This window comes from Ailuropoda melanoleuca, chromosome 1, assembly GCF_002007445.2.
Source record: "Ailuropoda melanoleuca isolate Jingjing chromosome 1, ASM200744v2, whole genome shotgun sequence".
Lineage (NCBI taxonomy): Eukaryota > Metazoa > Chordata > Mammalia > Carnivora > Ursidae > Ailuropoda > Ailuropoda melanoleuca.
Window position 1 is genome coordinate 41,152,605 of NC_048218.1, and position 17,002 is coordinate 41,169,606.

At 33.8% G+C, this 17,002-nt stretch overlaps 1 long non-coding RNA gene across 1 annotated transcript in view; it reads left to right on the forward strand.

Annotated features, from left to right (window-relative positions):
- The window catches only part of LOC109490467, a 116,778-nt gene extending 111,798 nt beyond the window's left edge, over nucleotides 1-4,980 (forward strand). The window contains exon 3 of the long non-coding RNA XR_002143791.1: nucleotides 4,954-4,980. This is a non-coding gene — a long non-coding RNA (uncharacterized LOC109490467). The remainder of the gene's footprint in view (nucleotides 1-4,953) is intronic.
- Nucleotides 4,981-17,002: the final 12,022 nt, after the last annotated feature.

Consider the following 17,002-nt stretch of genomic DNA (forward strand, 5'->3'; position numbering starts at 1 on the left):
GAGTTACAAATATATTAATTTGTCAAAGTGTTCTTCTCAGATAGCTGAAAGCTCTCTATAACCAGCATCATTTCTCAGTTGCGTGAGGTATCCATTTTCTTACTCCCTTTATGTTTCAGTTAGTGGTTCTGGAAGTAATNTCCATTTTCTTGCTCCCTTTATGTTTCAGTTAGTGGTTCTGGAAGTAATATGCATGAATGTAGTACACCAAAACCGAAACTGACAACTGCAAAATATACTGCAATATTATTTCATGTTACTCTTAAATTTGTCTATAGAGAGAGGTTGAGTGTTACTTTCCTGAAAAGTAATTCTATATATTAACAGCCAAATGGACTATGCATGCTGAAACTTAGTTTTATTTGTATAAAATCATTTAAAAAGATTTAATTAAATTCTCAAAAAACTTAAAATGTTAGTTTTATTTACATAATTTTCATTTTAACATTGTGACGTATCTCAACTAAAATTCTTTGTTCTTATAATTTCAAAGATGTAAGCAGAAAAAGAATTTTTTGAATATATATACATATACATGTAAAAAAGAATTTTGAGGTGATACAGCTGGATTATTTAACTTAAAATTATATAAATTTATTCAAACATAAACCATTTTCAAATCTTTATGTTGTTATTAGATGAAGCCAAATACAAAAATATTATAACTACATGATTACTAATTTTGGTTTAGAAAATAATTGTAAACAATGTGTTCCTTCACTCATTTTAGATCTTCGTGTGTTTACATTTATAATGTGACCCAATTTAAATATTCTGTTAATTTAAGTACTTTGTTATATATTTAATTATATTATTTTTTTTCAATCAACAGTACTTATTGAACTCCTAATATAGTCCAGGAATTGTCCAGGAATTGTGTTAGGCATTGATAATGAATACTACTATTCTTTTCTTTGCAGGTCAACCATTTTTTACAATAAATTTTACTCGAGCTCTTAATTCATTCTTTTGCTACCAAAGTATTGCTTTAGCCTTGCGACACATAAAACAGATGTGGAAAAATCAATGGGGCCCTAAAAGTAAACAGTGCCTCTCAATTTAGCTACCATAGCTACATGAAACCCATCTATAGCACAAGATTAAAAGATCATGAAACAAGTCAGTCTTAAATATACTTTGGTTTCCCTAAGAACACAAAGAAAAGAAATAGAGGCTTGAAATCCATGGCTATTTTATATGTTGCTGCTTCCCAATTTAGGTTTATTGCTTCCTGATAGTCTAAAATAAAGTAATTACACTTATTTCAAATTTTTTTTAATAGAAATATTCCTAGTATATTATTATATGTCTTTGGAGAGGTAAATCAGTATTTTTTTGGGGGGGGGACCTGTTTTGAGGTTTTTTTGTTTTTAATTTAATTAATTAATTAATTTATTTTTTAATAATTTTTATTTTGTTATATTAGTATTTTTAAAAATTAAGTAACTGCTAGGATACTCTATTCAATGCTTTCATGCTAACCATGGAGCAGATTAACATTTTCGGAATTTTACCCAATACTATTTAAATCCTATATTTGGACATCATTACAGTGAATCTAACAATGCATCTCATATGTAATAATGGAACTTTCGTAAATTGATCCAATAAGGAGATTTGTTACCTTTCCTACAGTAAGGAATCAGTATTAACTACCAAGAACGATTCTCTCTGAATGTTTTGAAGAGCTTTTAAAAGTCACTTTACTTGTTAACAGAATCCAGAGCTTCTCTAGGTTTCTGAGGCAAAATTTAGGATCCAGGTTCTTACGTTTTTATTTCATTGGTCTAATTCTGAATTCTACATATTTAATAAACATCAGCATCAACTCTGTTCCAGGTGTTCTTTGGATGAAACAGAACACAGTTTTAATCATTGTTTCCTTCCTATACAAAGATTTTATATAGGGAATCATTAGCCTGGACATAGAGAAGATGGATTCTATTTAAAATATATATTTTACACATAGCTGTTTCTATAAGGGAGACATATGACAAATTTTGTGGAAAATCTTGACGTCTTCATCTTTTACCAACTAAATTTATAAAGAACATTTCTAACATTGTCAAAAAATTATTTGTTCACAGATTACAAATCATTTATGTTATATTGAACCTCACCCAGTTTAGCTCTATAAAAGCATCTGTGTGACTCTTTTAAAGATTGATTAACTGAGAAAGTAATGTATTATTGGCATAAATGTTCATGTATGTGACAAATTATGCATATGCAAAGCAAGTAGGTATAGAAAGGGAAAATATGGGATGATTTGTTTGTGGTCAAAGAAAATATCATTCAAATATTTACCTTAAAAAAAAAGCCCTTAAGGGTATCAGAGACAAAAAAAGTTTCAGTTGCGTTAACATTATAAAATCTCGTAGCATTTAAGAGTCATAACTGGTAATTTATTCTCATTTGCATTTACTTGTTTCAGTGTGGAAGTTCAAAGGTGGGAGATCACAGGTTGGAATGCAGAATGTGACAAAACAAGTCGACTATATTACAAGCACATGAAACAAATCCACTAAAGGGGTTGGAGGGAAAGAGGCAGCCTTAGAGAAACTATGGAAATGAGTGGGATCTGTAAGATTAAAGGCAAAGGAGTGGCAGATAAGCATTGTACTACAGTACAATGTGTGCGCACACACACACATATACCAGTACCTATCTATATAGCTGTATACAACACACACACACACACACACATATCCATATATATATATATATTCCAGCATATATACATACTGGAAATGAGCAACTGACTAACTGGATGGTAGGTTGTGGAAGCCAGATTTCTCAGTTTGAGTTTGTGGATAAGTAAGTGGAGGAGGCTAGAATGATTCATAGGTAATGGATTATAGTTGGAGATAGTAGAAACTCACAGCTAAATATAGATATATATACTTGAATATAAATTATATATAAATATATGTATATATACAGATTATATACACATGTATATTTTCTTGCTGTGTCAGCTAAGAGAGCCTGGAAATATCAACACTCTAGTAGCAGTGTGGACACCAATATACATATCTTGGTTTTCTAATACTGTCATCCAAAAAAGGAGCAAGGGCTTCTTGGAGAAATGTCTGATCTTAGCAATATATTTTTTTTTATTTTTTAAAAAAGATTTTATTTATTTATTTGTCAGAGAGAGAGCACAAGCAGAGAGAGCAGCAGAGGGAGAAGCAGTCTCCCTGCTGAGCAAGGAACCCAATGCGGGGCTCCATCCCGGATCCTGGGATCATGACGTGAGCCGAAGGCAGTCACTTAACTGACTGAGTTCATATGACATAAATAAATAATTTTGTAAATAAATAATTGGAAGAGAAGGGAAAATCTCTCTTGTAGAATAATTCCATATAATTTAGGTGAATCCCTCACCCTTTTTGTGTGATCTGTGTGTGGTGACTTTCTTTCAAAGAGTGCAATATATTAAAAAAGCAGGGAGGCGCCTGGGTGGCTCAGTCATCAAGCGTCTGCTTTCTGCTTAGGTCCTGATCCCTGAGTCCTGGGATCAAGCCCCACATCAGGCTCCTTGCTCAGCGGGGAGTCTGCTTCTCCTTCTGCCCCTCACCCTGCTTGTGATCTCTCTCTCTCATTCTCTCTCCAAATAAATAAATAAAATTTTTAAAAAAAATTTTTTAAAAAGAGTACAATATGGAAACATGGGGGAAAACGGGTGACTTTATAGTGGAGAAACCTGGCAAACACTATTCCAACCACATAATCAAGGTCAATGTCAACAATGATAAATCACGTTGATAGTATGTACCCTTGATATGATGTGAAAAAAAATGACACTTAGAGTTATGGTCTTCTTCCCAATAAATCATAACATGAGTTTGATTATGAGAAAAATATCAAACAAATTCCAATAGAGGGCATCTTGCAACATCCTATAAAATCACATGTAGAAACAAGAAAGTCTGAGAAACTGTTACAAGCCTGAAAAGCCTAAGGAAACATAACAAGAAAATGTAATGTGGTATTCTGGATCAGAAAAAGATTTTAGATAAAAACTGAAGAAACCTGAATAAAGTATATAGTAGTAGTGTACCAATATTGGTTTATTAAATGCAACAAACTTACCATACTAATGTAAAACAGTAATTATGGAAAACTCAGTGAGCGGGGTACATGTGAGTTCTTTGTACCATTTTCTCATTTTGTCTGTAATTTTGAAACTATTTAAAAATGAAGTATATTAAAAAACATTTGAAGACTTTATTAAATAGTTACATTTCATAAATATTTTTTATCTGCAAAGTCTTAGTGTTCATGTGAAGGTTAAGTTAAAATCAAAATCTTACTGTTTTCCAGGGCGCCTGGGTGGCACAGCGGTTAAGCGTCTGCCTTCGGCTCAGGGCGTGATCCCGGCATTATGGGATCGAGCCACATCAGGCTCTTCCGCTAGGAACCTGCTTCTTCCTCTCCCACTCCCCTGCTTGTGTTCCCTCTCTCGCTGGCTGTCTCTATCTCTGTTGAAAAATAAATAAAAAGTCTTACAAAAAAACCACAAACTTACTAATTCCCTAGACACCTGCCATAAATGATGGTAAAATCTACACTCGGATTCTTAGTGCATCTTTCCTCTCTCCTGTGTGCGGGAATAAATGGTTAATGGCTTTGCATTGTGTGTCTCTTTGTTTTAAAACCTTTTTTTTTCTTTCATACCTTAGTCCTCTAACCCTTTTAGAAGCTAAATTTTGCCTTTTTAATATGACGGTAATTGCTACATGCTACTCCACTCAGTATCCGGCAGTATCGCCTCGGGGAAAGGAAGAGATAAGTGCCCTGTTGAGTTTAAACAGATTTATTCTGCAGATATGCCAAACTACATTTTATTAAAAAAACCTGTAAGATGAATCTGAATCTGTTTCAATTGCTTCATTTTTCTGATGGTGAGACTTTTTTTTTTTTTAAAGATCTTATTTATTTATTCGACAGAGATAGAGACAGCCAGCGAGAGAGGGAACACAAGCAGGGGGAGTTGGAGAGGAAGAAGCAGGCTCGTAGCGGAAGAGCCTGAAGTGGGGCTTGATCGCAATAACGCCGGGATCACGCCCTGAGCCGAAGGCAGACGCTTAACCGCTGTGCCACCCAGGCGCCCGTGATGGTGAGACTTTTGAACGAGATTTTGTGTATATGTGTCTTATGTGAAGAAGCTGAGAAAAACAAATAACCTTTTGGCATGAACTATACACATTTGTCTCTGATTTTACTGGAAAATTTTTTAACTAGGCAGCTCTGCAATGCTTTCCCCAGGAACAGATTGTGATATCCACAAGAAAAACAGTTGTATGATGACCTGTAGCACCTTCTTTTCTAAAGAAGTAAGTCTACATATTTTAATGGTACATGGGTTTCGAGCATTCAAATTTTATAATACATTACCTTAATTATATCAACAAAGCAGATATATTTTATTTTAATAGTTGAAAATAGTATGAACAAACACATGAAATCAATAGAACATATCCTTTTCTTTTTAAAAATTGGCTACGATTTTTGAAAATTCTAATTCAAAGCTTTCAAATTTAATTCCAGGACACTTTCATTGAGTAAAATCTTTAAAATGTATAAGTAGTGAACTGTTCAGGTTGAGAGGGAGTAGAGAAGATGAAGAAGAAAAGTCCTTTACTCTTGTTCCAACCACTCCATCTCCTTTATCACAGAATCTTTGTTCAAATCAGAACATGGCCTGAAAATTAATGACAGATCCAGTACCTTCATTTATCAATATGCTTTTAAAGGGATCCTTTTGAAGAAAAGGGAAAGTCTGAAGGAAGGAAGAAATTCTCAGCTGTCCAGAAACTTATTGGTGGTCTCATGGTAAATGACAGAACTAAGCTTGATAAATATTCAGAAATATTTAGAGAGAACAGAGCACTTGAGTCCGTGACTGCATCTTTTTTTTTAATTTAAATTCAATTAGCTGATGTACAGTACATCTTTAGTTTTTGATATAATGTTCAATGATTCATTAGTTGTGTATCACACCCAGTGCACATCACGTCATGTGGCCTCCTTACTGATTGCTTCTTTTTCCACTACACAACACAACTTCAATCATAATTATGAGTATGAGGGAAAAAACTGAAAACATATTTAAAATATATAACCTAATTTAGGAAAGCAATTTTCAATTCAAAACCTCAGATTGTTCAATTACCTTCTTTAAACTTCCCGAATCTCAACTAGTAGCACAATGTCTTCATTACTCTACCAAATCTCTGTACCAGACCCATCTATGCTGTTATTCAATGTTGTTCTTGCATCAATATCTTACATCAATGACTTTTTACAGTTCAAGAAATTTATTTTAATAGAAACATGTATTCAATACCAATTGTCATTAATAGAAGTTAACTGTCAAAATAACATCATTGAAATCAAGAAAATTCTCCCTAGAAACTGTTATATGTCAAAAGCTGTTCTTGCTTTGTTAAAAGGGGATTCATCAATATATTCATCATTTAAGATATTATAATGCAACTTTGAACCAAACTGAGATTTCTTTTTGGAAGATTGGAATAGAAGATTAGAAAGTGATCTTCCTAAGGAATAATTTGCTTATTTTCTTTCCCAATTTTCTTTTTCCACTTTTTCTAACATGCCTAATACTCTAGCGACATGCTGTTCCCTGAAAACATGTATCTTCACTCTACCTTCTTGCAGGAAGAATGACAATATTTCCTTCTCTCTGAAGCTTCTTCTTTACTCCAGACAGAATTTTAAAAGATACCACTTTGTATCAATTTTTGTCTATGTTACATACAATGGCACAACTATATCTTACTTTTTTTAAACATCAAGAGAACAAAATTGTAATAAGATCATGGAATTGACTTAGTTTTATAAAATCTATTTTTCTGATTTTAAAGCAATTTATATTTATTATAAAAACAGAAAAAAATCCCTAATAACATGATTTTGAAAAATTATCTCTATCCTATATGAATATCATTTCGATTTTGGAAAGCAGCATCTCAAATGCACAAAAATGTGCCTGCATGTGTTTTACATAATGTGATCATATGTATATTAGCATTTATCCCAAAACATGCAATGAACATTTTTCTATATCATCATTTTGTGTTTGTTTTTTTGATGAATGAATGAATGAGTAAATAAATACATAAGAAAATTAATGATCTTGGACTTTAATATCTTTCAGAATTAAAAGCAATCATTGATTCAATGACAAGGAAATTTAACTACTTCGTCAGCAACTACTGCTATTGCTATCATCAGAGCTTTTAAACTTGTTACCTCAGACAGTGTATAAAATGAAGGTGTTGGATATGTAATCTTAAAGTACTGGAGGAAATGAGTTGGCCAATAAAGATTCTTGGTGGCAAGCGATAGAAAGCAGTCCTGATAATTAAGCAGAACCTGAATTGGAAGGCTCTCAAGGATCTCTGAGAATTCATGGAAGCCTGGAGTTGTCTAGAAAAATGAACGGGACTAATGAAAACTTATTAACAAGAACTGTAGTTTATATCAAACAACTGAAATTATGTGTTTAGGATCCCATTCTGACCACTGTCATTACCACTGGATTCTTGCTGCCCGTGGACACTCTCAGTGTTGCCACTGTGAATAACCTCTTTATTTTGGCAGTATCTTTGTGTTAACTTCATGTCCGGAGTGAGGACGTATGATTGGCTCCATTTGTGTGCCCACACTCAAGACCTAGGAAAACAGAATGCAGTATATTCATGTAATGGAATACTACTCAGCAATGAAAAGAAAGGGAAAAAGAAAAAAGAGAAGAAAAAAAAGGAAAAAAAGGAAGACATACTAACACACAAGAAACATAGTGAAACTCAAAAAAACTTTGTTAGGGAAAGAAGCCAGAAAAGAGACAATATATACTATATGATATATTTTTATATGAAACTCGAGAATAGATTAAACTAATCTGATAGTACTAGAAATCAAAGCAATGGTTGCCTATGAGAGGTGAATATTGACTGGAAGGGGTCATAAAGCAACCGTGGCACTATGGGTATATTCTACATTTGGTCGTGGTGGTGATCATAAATACTAGTAGTTAGTAGGAACAGCACAACAAAACTTGATGTGAGTTCAATTTTTTATCCAGTTTTTTCCCCACCGTTTCCATTAATATTTTATCCTGATATGACATATTTACCAAAACGAAGAAGCTTGAACTGGAGACGTACTGTAAAACATTACTAAATTTCTTTAATTTCCAAAAAACTTGACATAGTTCTTTTGAGCCCGTTTAAATAATTGCTCATAATTATTCATCCCCATGATGTAGAAGAAGTTAGGGATGTGGCTTCTGCCTCAGGTTCTGTGGGTTAGAACTCCAGCTCTGCTACTGACCAACTGTGTAACTTGACTGAGTTGCTTAACGTTTTAGCTTGGGTTCTTCATGCATAAACTGACAATGGTAACAGTACCTACCTTTTAAAATAAAGTTAATACCTGGAATGTGGTAACTGCTCATGTGTATTAGCTATTATTATTTGAAAATCATCGTTCAATTTCTAAAATGTCTTTGACCCTTTTTATATTGCCATCTGATGTTGGCCATAAAAATGCAAGGACAATAAATGAATGAATTTATGAAGGATAAGTCACTGTAAATCTCTTCTGAATGAAGAGCCCAAGGTAAAAGCTGATTTTAGAAGACCAACCAGTTTGACCTTGGCCTGAATTTCCTTTTAGAATGAATTCTCAAAGGGTGCTGCTGGGAAGAGCTATCCAGGAAATTTTGACTGGTATTTTGGAGAGATTTTGTAGTTAATTATACTTGAGCAGGGCACAGAACTAAAGCTTGTCAGGAGGATTCATGACACAAATTAGCAAGATTCTCAGAAGCTACAGCAAAAATATTTGCTTACTTGATAAATAAGTGTATTTACTCATTAGAAGGTATTTGGATCAACACACATGGTAAACACCTTATTGGAAGTTAGAGAGTTGAGTTTTAAATATAAATGAGGAATAAAGGCATTAACATTTCATTTTTGGTTGATAAATGAAAGGAGATTTTCAACAAACAGCATTTTCTATAAATTCAATTGAAAAAATGTTTAAAACTAAAACCATAGTTAGAAACCCTCTCCAACTCTACATCAAAAACCAGGGATGTACTGTATGGTGATTAACATAATATAATAAAAAAATATTATTATAAAAAAAAAGAAAAGAAACCCCCTCATGATCTCAGGGTCGTGAGATAGAGCCCCAAGTCTGGCTCCATGTTGAGTGTGGAGTCTGCTTTCCTTCTCTCTCCCCCTGTCCCTCTGCACCCCCTCCCTCCCACTCTCATATGCTTTCTCTCTCTCATAAATAAAGATTAAAAAAAATAAAAGCCCTAGAGTAGCTAAAACTTGTCATTAGAACTTTATTCTTTTCTTGAATTATTTTAATTTTCTTCATCAGTGGTGTACCATTTTTATGTATATATACCACCCTCATGTACATATACTTCCTTACCTAGACACCTAATATAATCATAGTGTGGTCCATTATGTTCCTTCCCTTAGGAGAAATGTGATGCTGAGTGGTCCGTGACTCCATAGAGGGATTTTGTATAATGTATTCTGGTTTCTTAATAATAGATGTGTGACCCTAGACCAGTTAGCATCTCTGTATTCCAGCTTTTGTGTCTGTAAAGTTGGAAATTTAATAGTATCTCCCCCTAGATTTATTGCCATGATTAAATGAATTCATATACGTGAAGTGCTTAGAACAGTGCCTAGCACGTAGTAAACACTGTAAAGGTGTTAGCCATGTCATCATAGCCGTAATTATTTGCACTGCTAGGAATAAATATTATCATTGTTATAAAAACTTCTAGGGTGCTTGAGTGTCAGTTGGTTAAGTGTCTGCTCAGGTCATGATCTCAAGGTCCTGGAATGGAGCCCCCCAGAGAGCTCCCTGCTCAACAGGGAGTCTGTTTCTCTCTCTCCCTCTGCTTCTTCCCCCTGCTCATTCTCTCTCTCAAATAAATAAATAAATAATCTTAAAAAAAAAAGTCCTATGAGTATTTATATTTTATGGGAGAATCTCATGGAAGAGAACTTACAGGATTCCATGGATAGCATCTGCATTTGAGCAGAATATTTGGTAGGAATTGACCTGCCACAGAATCCCTCAACTCATATCACCTAGCCCATCTGTTCATGAAGCCAGACCTTTACAAAATAAATGTGTTCTTTATTCTGCAGACAACGGATAGGATATTTATAGCCCTGGACTGGTAAAATCAGGTGTAGCTATTTGTTGCCTCTTTTAGGTTATCTCAAAGACTNGGATAGCATCTGCATTTGAGCAGAATATTTGGTAGGAATTGACCTGCCACAGAATCCCTCAACTCATATCACCTAGCCCATCTGTTCATGAAGCCAGACCTTTACAAAATAAATGTGTTCTTTATTCTGCAGACAAAGGATAGGATAAAAGAAGGTGATATTTATAGCCCTGGACTGGTAAAATCAGGTGTAGCTATTTGTTGCCTCTTTTAGGTTATCTCAAAGACTATTTTAAAATTCATATTTTAGTCTTCTTTCAATCTTGTGTATTTAGGGGCCATAGGGAGATTATAAGATTAAGTCAAAAGCACTATTGTACAATATTTAAATTTCTTTTTATCCTATTTTTCTCATTAGAATCCTTGGGTAGCTATCCCAGATAAAGCAGCTTTTTTTTTTTTTTTTTTTTAGTTGTAAGAGTTCTTTCTATATTCTGGATAAAAGACTCTCTTCAGATATAATTTACAAATACTCTCTCCCATTCTGTAGCTGTTCTTTCACTCNTTTTAGCTATTAAGTTACCTGAGAGTTAGAAGCTTCAATTTGGTTCATGTTAAAAATGTGATTTTTTTCTAATTAAAAAGTGTATTTTCTAAGATAAAGCAAATTTTCTGTTTTAATTGTAATATTTGAATCACACAAATACAAAACTTTTTTTTAGATATTTTGCTTACTTAATGTTTGGAACTATGTGAAATTCTTGATTATTATTTTTTAAAGTTTTGCTTGGTGGAGGAATAGATGTTGCTTCCGTTTGTTTTTTGTTTTTTTCCAAATAAAATAGTAAAATGCACCAAAATTTCCAAAATTCTTTATTTGGAAAATTCAGTAACTACTACACAGAAGTTAAAAAAATTAAGTCTTAAATACCACATTTTGCAGAAAAATATTAGTTATTAACAGATTTTATAAATGTTAATAATTATTTTTCAAGTCTTGTGTGAACTCAAATCTTCCAAAAATAAGCATTAAGCTTTTTGTTAATATTTCAGAATCTATGCTGTATCAAGTATAATTTTTGCAAATTTTTGTCTGCAGTTTTTTTGTAATTTGGATACTCAACTCTCTTGAGAGAAAAGACATTCCACTATTTTACATCAATCATTGAAAAGAAAAGGAACACATGAGGTTAAGAGGAATTATAGAAACTATACAAATAGTGGTAAATTTTGAGGCAAGTAAAGACTGTATCAATTAGGAAAAGGGTAAACGTATGTATTAAGCATCTGCTTTATTTCACACATTATGATAGCAGCAAAAATATCATCTGAAGTAATCATCACTTTTGATCATTAAGTAAAAAATGGCAGGAGTATGAGTGTTTGGCATGTTTAATGGTCAAGGATAGGAGTTGGCAATTGATGTAAGAATCATGACTTACCCTCTGGGGCGCTGAGGTGGCTCAGTCAGTTGAGTTTCTGACTCTTGATTTAGGCTCAGGTCATGATCTCAGGGTTGTGAGATCCAGCCCTGTGTTGGGCTCCGCACTCAGCGCAGAATTTGCTTGAGATTCTCTCCATCTGCCTCTCCCCCTACTCATGAGCTCTCTCTCTCACTATCTCATTCTCTCTTTCAAATAAATAAATTAATAAATCTTAAAAAAAAAAAAGAAAGAAAGAAAGACTCATGGCTTACCCTCTATTCAGAAACAGTGAGGTTTTAAGACCAGGTATTGAAAATGCAAAAGTAAAGTCTTCATTATGAGATAAATGGCCCTTATTCCACTGCATCTGACTTTTAATGCTGTAGCATCACAGATTAAAAATAAACAAATGGACAAGCAAACACCAATTTACCACCTCTCCTCCCTTCCTATCTCGTTCTGTCATCCCAGTATGCTCCTTCTCAGCCACTATACCTTATAGAGCACCTGCCTCTAGTCTTTTCAAGTAAAGTTTAGGGCCCTCAGAGAAGAACATCCAGCTACATTTCCAGATTTCAAAATATGAAAGTACCTCCATGAAGAGTAGATTCATCCTATTCGTATCTCTAGTTCTCCTAACACTATCGACTGTATCTCTTTATTCTGATCCCAAAGTTGCCACAATGGATAGCCTCTGTTATAAAAGTCCTTAACTTTATGTTTGGCATTCAATTGTTGACTCATACAGTCACTCATTCCTTTCTTAAATATTTATTGAAGGCCTACTCTGCACCAGCTATTGTTCTAAGTATTAGAATATGACAAGAGCCTAAGCTTGAGTTACTGGCATATAATAATGCATAAAAAAAAGAAAAACATGTTTTGTTTGTTTTGGGCTGGAACAGACATTTTACGTTTAGACATGAGAGAATGTAGGGTGCTGTGAGGTGGTAGAAGTTAATTGGAAACGAATCTTAGAGAGCAATTCCGATTTGATAAAGCAAGAAATCTTGGAACCAACTGTCAAACTAGTTCATAGGCATCTACTATGCAGAGCGAAGATGCCAAAAGTCAGATAATGTAGATATGATCAGAGCATTCTTTAAAAAAATAGAATTCAAGAGGTCGGACATCAGTAATTAGCACCAGAAGCTCAAGGAAAATTATTTTGGCAGAAAGAATGATGTAAATGAAGAATGAAAAAGAGCTGTAGGATAGCTGCAACAGGATTGTTAGATTTGGGTGGGAAAAAAAAATCCTTTTGTGACCAGATGGCCTTGCTGCCTTCTGGGGTAGAGGCTTTCTCTAAAATTAGATTAGAACTTAAGTCTAAGGTAAATGAATGTAACATAAGAGAGTGGATGGTGAATAGTAAGTTCTACTTGATGGATTAAGAGGAAAACCTATTGTTCAATCATATTTTTTGTCTTATTCCATGCATGTGGGCTAAATTGTATATTTGTTAGTTAAGAGACTTTTCTATCTTGTTTTTAAAGTTCTCCAGGAATTAAAATTCTATATATTTTTTTTTTGGTGACCTGCTTTACAATTTACACATTTTATAACGAACAATACACTTTTCTTCAATTAAATTCTTGCTTCAAAATTTCCTTTTACTCTCCTCAGTGAAGAGGAAAAGCAATTGTTTTCCATTCTCCACAATTATTCACTTTATACTTGATGACCATCATCATTTTGATACTTCCCTCAAAGTAAGCAAATCCTCATTTTTCATTTCTTTTATATCCTGTCAATAACCTCATAACTACTATTTAGTGGTATTTTATACCTCAGTCTAAATATTCACACTTCAATCTTTGTAAGTACCTAAATGAGCTTTCCCCAAAAGGTATTGTACAGAACCCTCAGCCATAGGATGTTAATATGAAAGAGGAGAAAAGGTAAAGCATTGCTTGCTCAAGTAGATTTGGACAACATTTATTAAAATATGCTATTGAGTTTCTTTTTTCTAAGCCTCTAGTATGTATGGCCACTAAATATTTCATTATAATGCTATGGTCTAAATGTTTGTGCCCCCCCTTCAAATGCTAAAATCCTAATCCTAATCCTATTGTGATGGTATTAAGAGGTGGGGCCTTTGAGTGGAATTAGTGCCCAGGGAAGTCCTCTTCCCCTTCCTGCAGGTAGGATACAAGAAGTCTGCAACCCAGGACTCTCAGCCAATCGTGCTGACACCCTGATCTCTGACTTAAACCTCCAGAACTATGAGAAATACATTTCTATTGTTTATACACTACATAATTTGTGGTATTTTGTGATAGTAGCCCTGACAGACTAAGACATGTGGTAAACATTTTATCCCTATGTTTTCCTTTTTCCACTTAAACAGGGTACAGGTAAAGGAATGGGATATAGAGTGAGAAAAAGTACATGAGCATTTGGTATTTTTTTTCCAAAAGTTTGGGCCCTCATACAATTAAAGGGCTCCACCATGAAGGGGGTTTGGGCGAAGACACTATGTTTGCAAAAAAACATGAAGGGTGAATAATTTTGCTTGGTCTGGAGTAAGATTCTTAGGACTACAACAGCAATTAATGTTCTGTTCGTATTTACCGATGTGTCAAAATTCCAGAGCAGAGTATGATGCATCTGCAGAGTTGAAAACATAGGCCTCCTAAAAGTTTAGCAGGCGCTAACCAAAACAAGGAAATACAAAAAAGATTTTGAGCCTGGAGCACAATGGAGAATAGCAACATCAAGGAATAGCTGGGGAGGTGCCTGACCAGGTTGTTAAGGACTTCATAGTAATTTCTGTCAGATCCCTTAAAGCCTAGCCATATACACACATGATTTGAGAAAAATTCACTAGCATTTCTCTTCTATGCAATTTCTATGTCCCTCCTATATGCAAATCAGGAGCACAGCCCATACAGGAGCAGCGGAAAACCACTGGACATGAAGGTCATGTGGATGGACAGGGACAAGAGATGCCTCAGAGGCAACAGGAACTCATGAACTGTTTTGCCACCTAGGTTGTGTAGGGATTAAGAATTGAAACATTATGGAAAACAAAGATACGTTTCATGGGGATTTGAGTTCAAAGGATGTAACTTACGTTTTAGAGATACGATGATAGATGATGATAGATAGATAGATAGATAGATAGATAGATAGATGATAGATAGATAGATGATAGATGATAGATACATCGATGATAGTTTCTAAAATGTTTCTAGAGAAGATGTCTACCACACAAAATTTTCTATGTTTGATAAATTCATTTATTTAACTGTTTTTTGGCGGGTTACTATGTGCCAAGCCCAGTTCTTGAGATCTGAGACACAATTAAATAAAGCAAATAGAAGAGGTCATTTCTATTGAACACAGAACACTTGTTTTTGGACAGCAGTGCACATTCCCATGCAACATCTTCAGGACTGGTGTCTCATGGAAAAACAAATCGAGGCATACCACCATGTTCTCAAGAAATTGAGAAATATTTATAGGGTCATACTGTATCTACAGTAGTTCTAAGGTAATGTAAATTTTGTCTTATTTGATAGAAAATTCTAACTTCATAGACTACACTGTTTGATTCTAAAACATAAATCTTTCTGTTTCTCAAATAATCACTTCTTGTCTCTCTCTCTTTCTCTCTCTCTGCCTTTCTCCCTTCCTTCCTCAATCTCCCTCTCTTTCTTTCTACGAAGACTTCTGCAATGCTTTGAAATAAGTACCCTTAAAAATGTTATTTTGGGAAATACTAATGCAGAACAAGGCTTAACTGGGAGAAATTGTTCTATTCATTGTCATAACACTAGTTATTTTGTATACATTAAGTTTCTATTAAATACATTTTGTATTAGTTTATCACAGTGCAAGTTTCATTTGAATATAGTATCTGAAAGTAGTATTTGATCTAATATTTGAATCATAGCTTGGCCATTAACATTGAATCATTCTTTTTCTACTTCATAAATCAATAATCTCACTTTTCACTTTAGACAAAATTGAAAGCCAGTTTTTATTTTCTATTCTTGATAATCCCCTCCCCCTTTTTTTGTTCAGGAATCTGAAAGCCTACCCAGTGCCAAATACTGAGAGCAGTATTATAGCGTAGAGGGTGATCTTTCTTTTTTTCATCCTTTGGAAGCGAAGCCGCACAAAAGCACAGTGGGAGAGCCTTCTCTGCGTACATGGCCTGCAACCCTAGCAGACTCCTCTTTACAGGAACTGGAAGGACCGGAAAAGAGGATCTTGCTGAGATCACCTCCTTCCGTGCACACCTGATTGATTAGCAGAGAGCATATTTGGCTTAATTGCTCAATAATAAAAGCAAAACAGATGTCATTACACATTTTGCACTTTCTGATTAGTAATTTTCTCAAAAAAATCAGAAAATTAAGTTTTCTTTTTCTAAAGCATTGTCGATATGCTTCAAGTAGGTGAAATCTGAAGACTAAGAAACATTTAATCTAAAGGCAGTTTAAGTTTATTTTTCATATATTATATATATATCATTTTCTTCTATTGCCCATTTTAGGAATAGGAAACTTGTTTCATGTGGATTTACCTTCTCTCTGAAATGTAAGGTTCATAAAGGCAGAGACTAAATTTTATGTTTTTAATGTATTTGTAAAAGAAGTTAGCATCATGGACCAGGCTCATCTTGACTCAGAAATGTTTCTCCAGAGTCCTCCAATTGGAGAGCTACACACCCTCTGGAATTTTCCACAACTTGAATTTAAACCCCTTTTCTTTAAACGTGTAGGAGTCTGACTTCTTATTTATATAAAATTGTACATCAGTCTTTCCACATGCTAAATCAAATGATGGATTATTTATTTCCTAAGTAAAAGAGATAGTAAAAGTATTTGGAAGAAATCAGTTCTAGTGATATAAATTCATGTTTTCTGTTTCTGTTACCCAGTAGTTTTCTTTTAATTTGATTTTATAAATGATAAATTGTGTGTCTCCCAAATCTGTTCTCTTCCTTTACCCCTTTGCTTTTAGTTTTATGTACCTATAAAAGTATTAGCTTTGTGAAAAAGGAGAATTATGCTTTTAAATACATGTACTCTTTCATTTTTTCATGCATTCATATTTAATTCTGTATTGGAGATGGGATCACAATGTAATAAAAACACAAAAGTTCCCTTTAAAAAATACTAGTATGTTTAGAGATAATCCTGTTATATGTTCATTTAAGATAACTTTTAGTGACGTTAGAGATTTCAGCAGGGTGTTGTGTCCATAATGCATTGCTATATCTTAAAACATAACAAAATGAATTCATTAGTAGTAGAAAATTATCATATAAATTTGAGAATAAATTCCCCCACTAATAATTGTGAAATAAAAATATATTGTTGAAAATAAA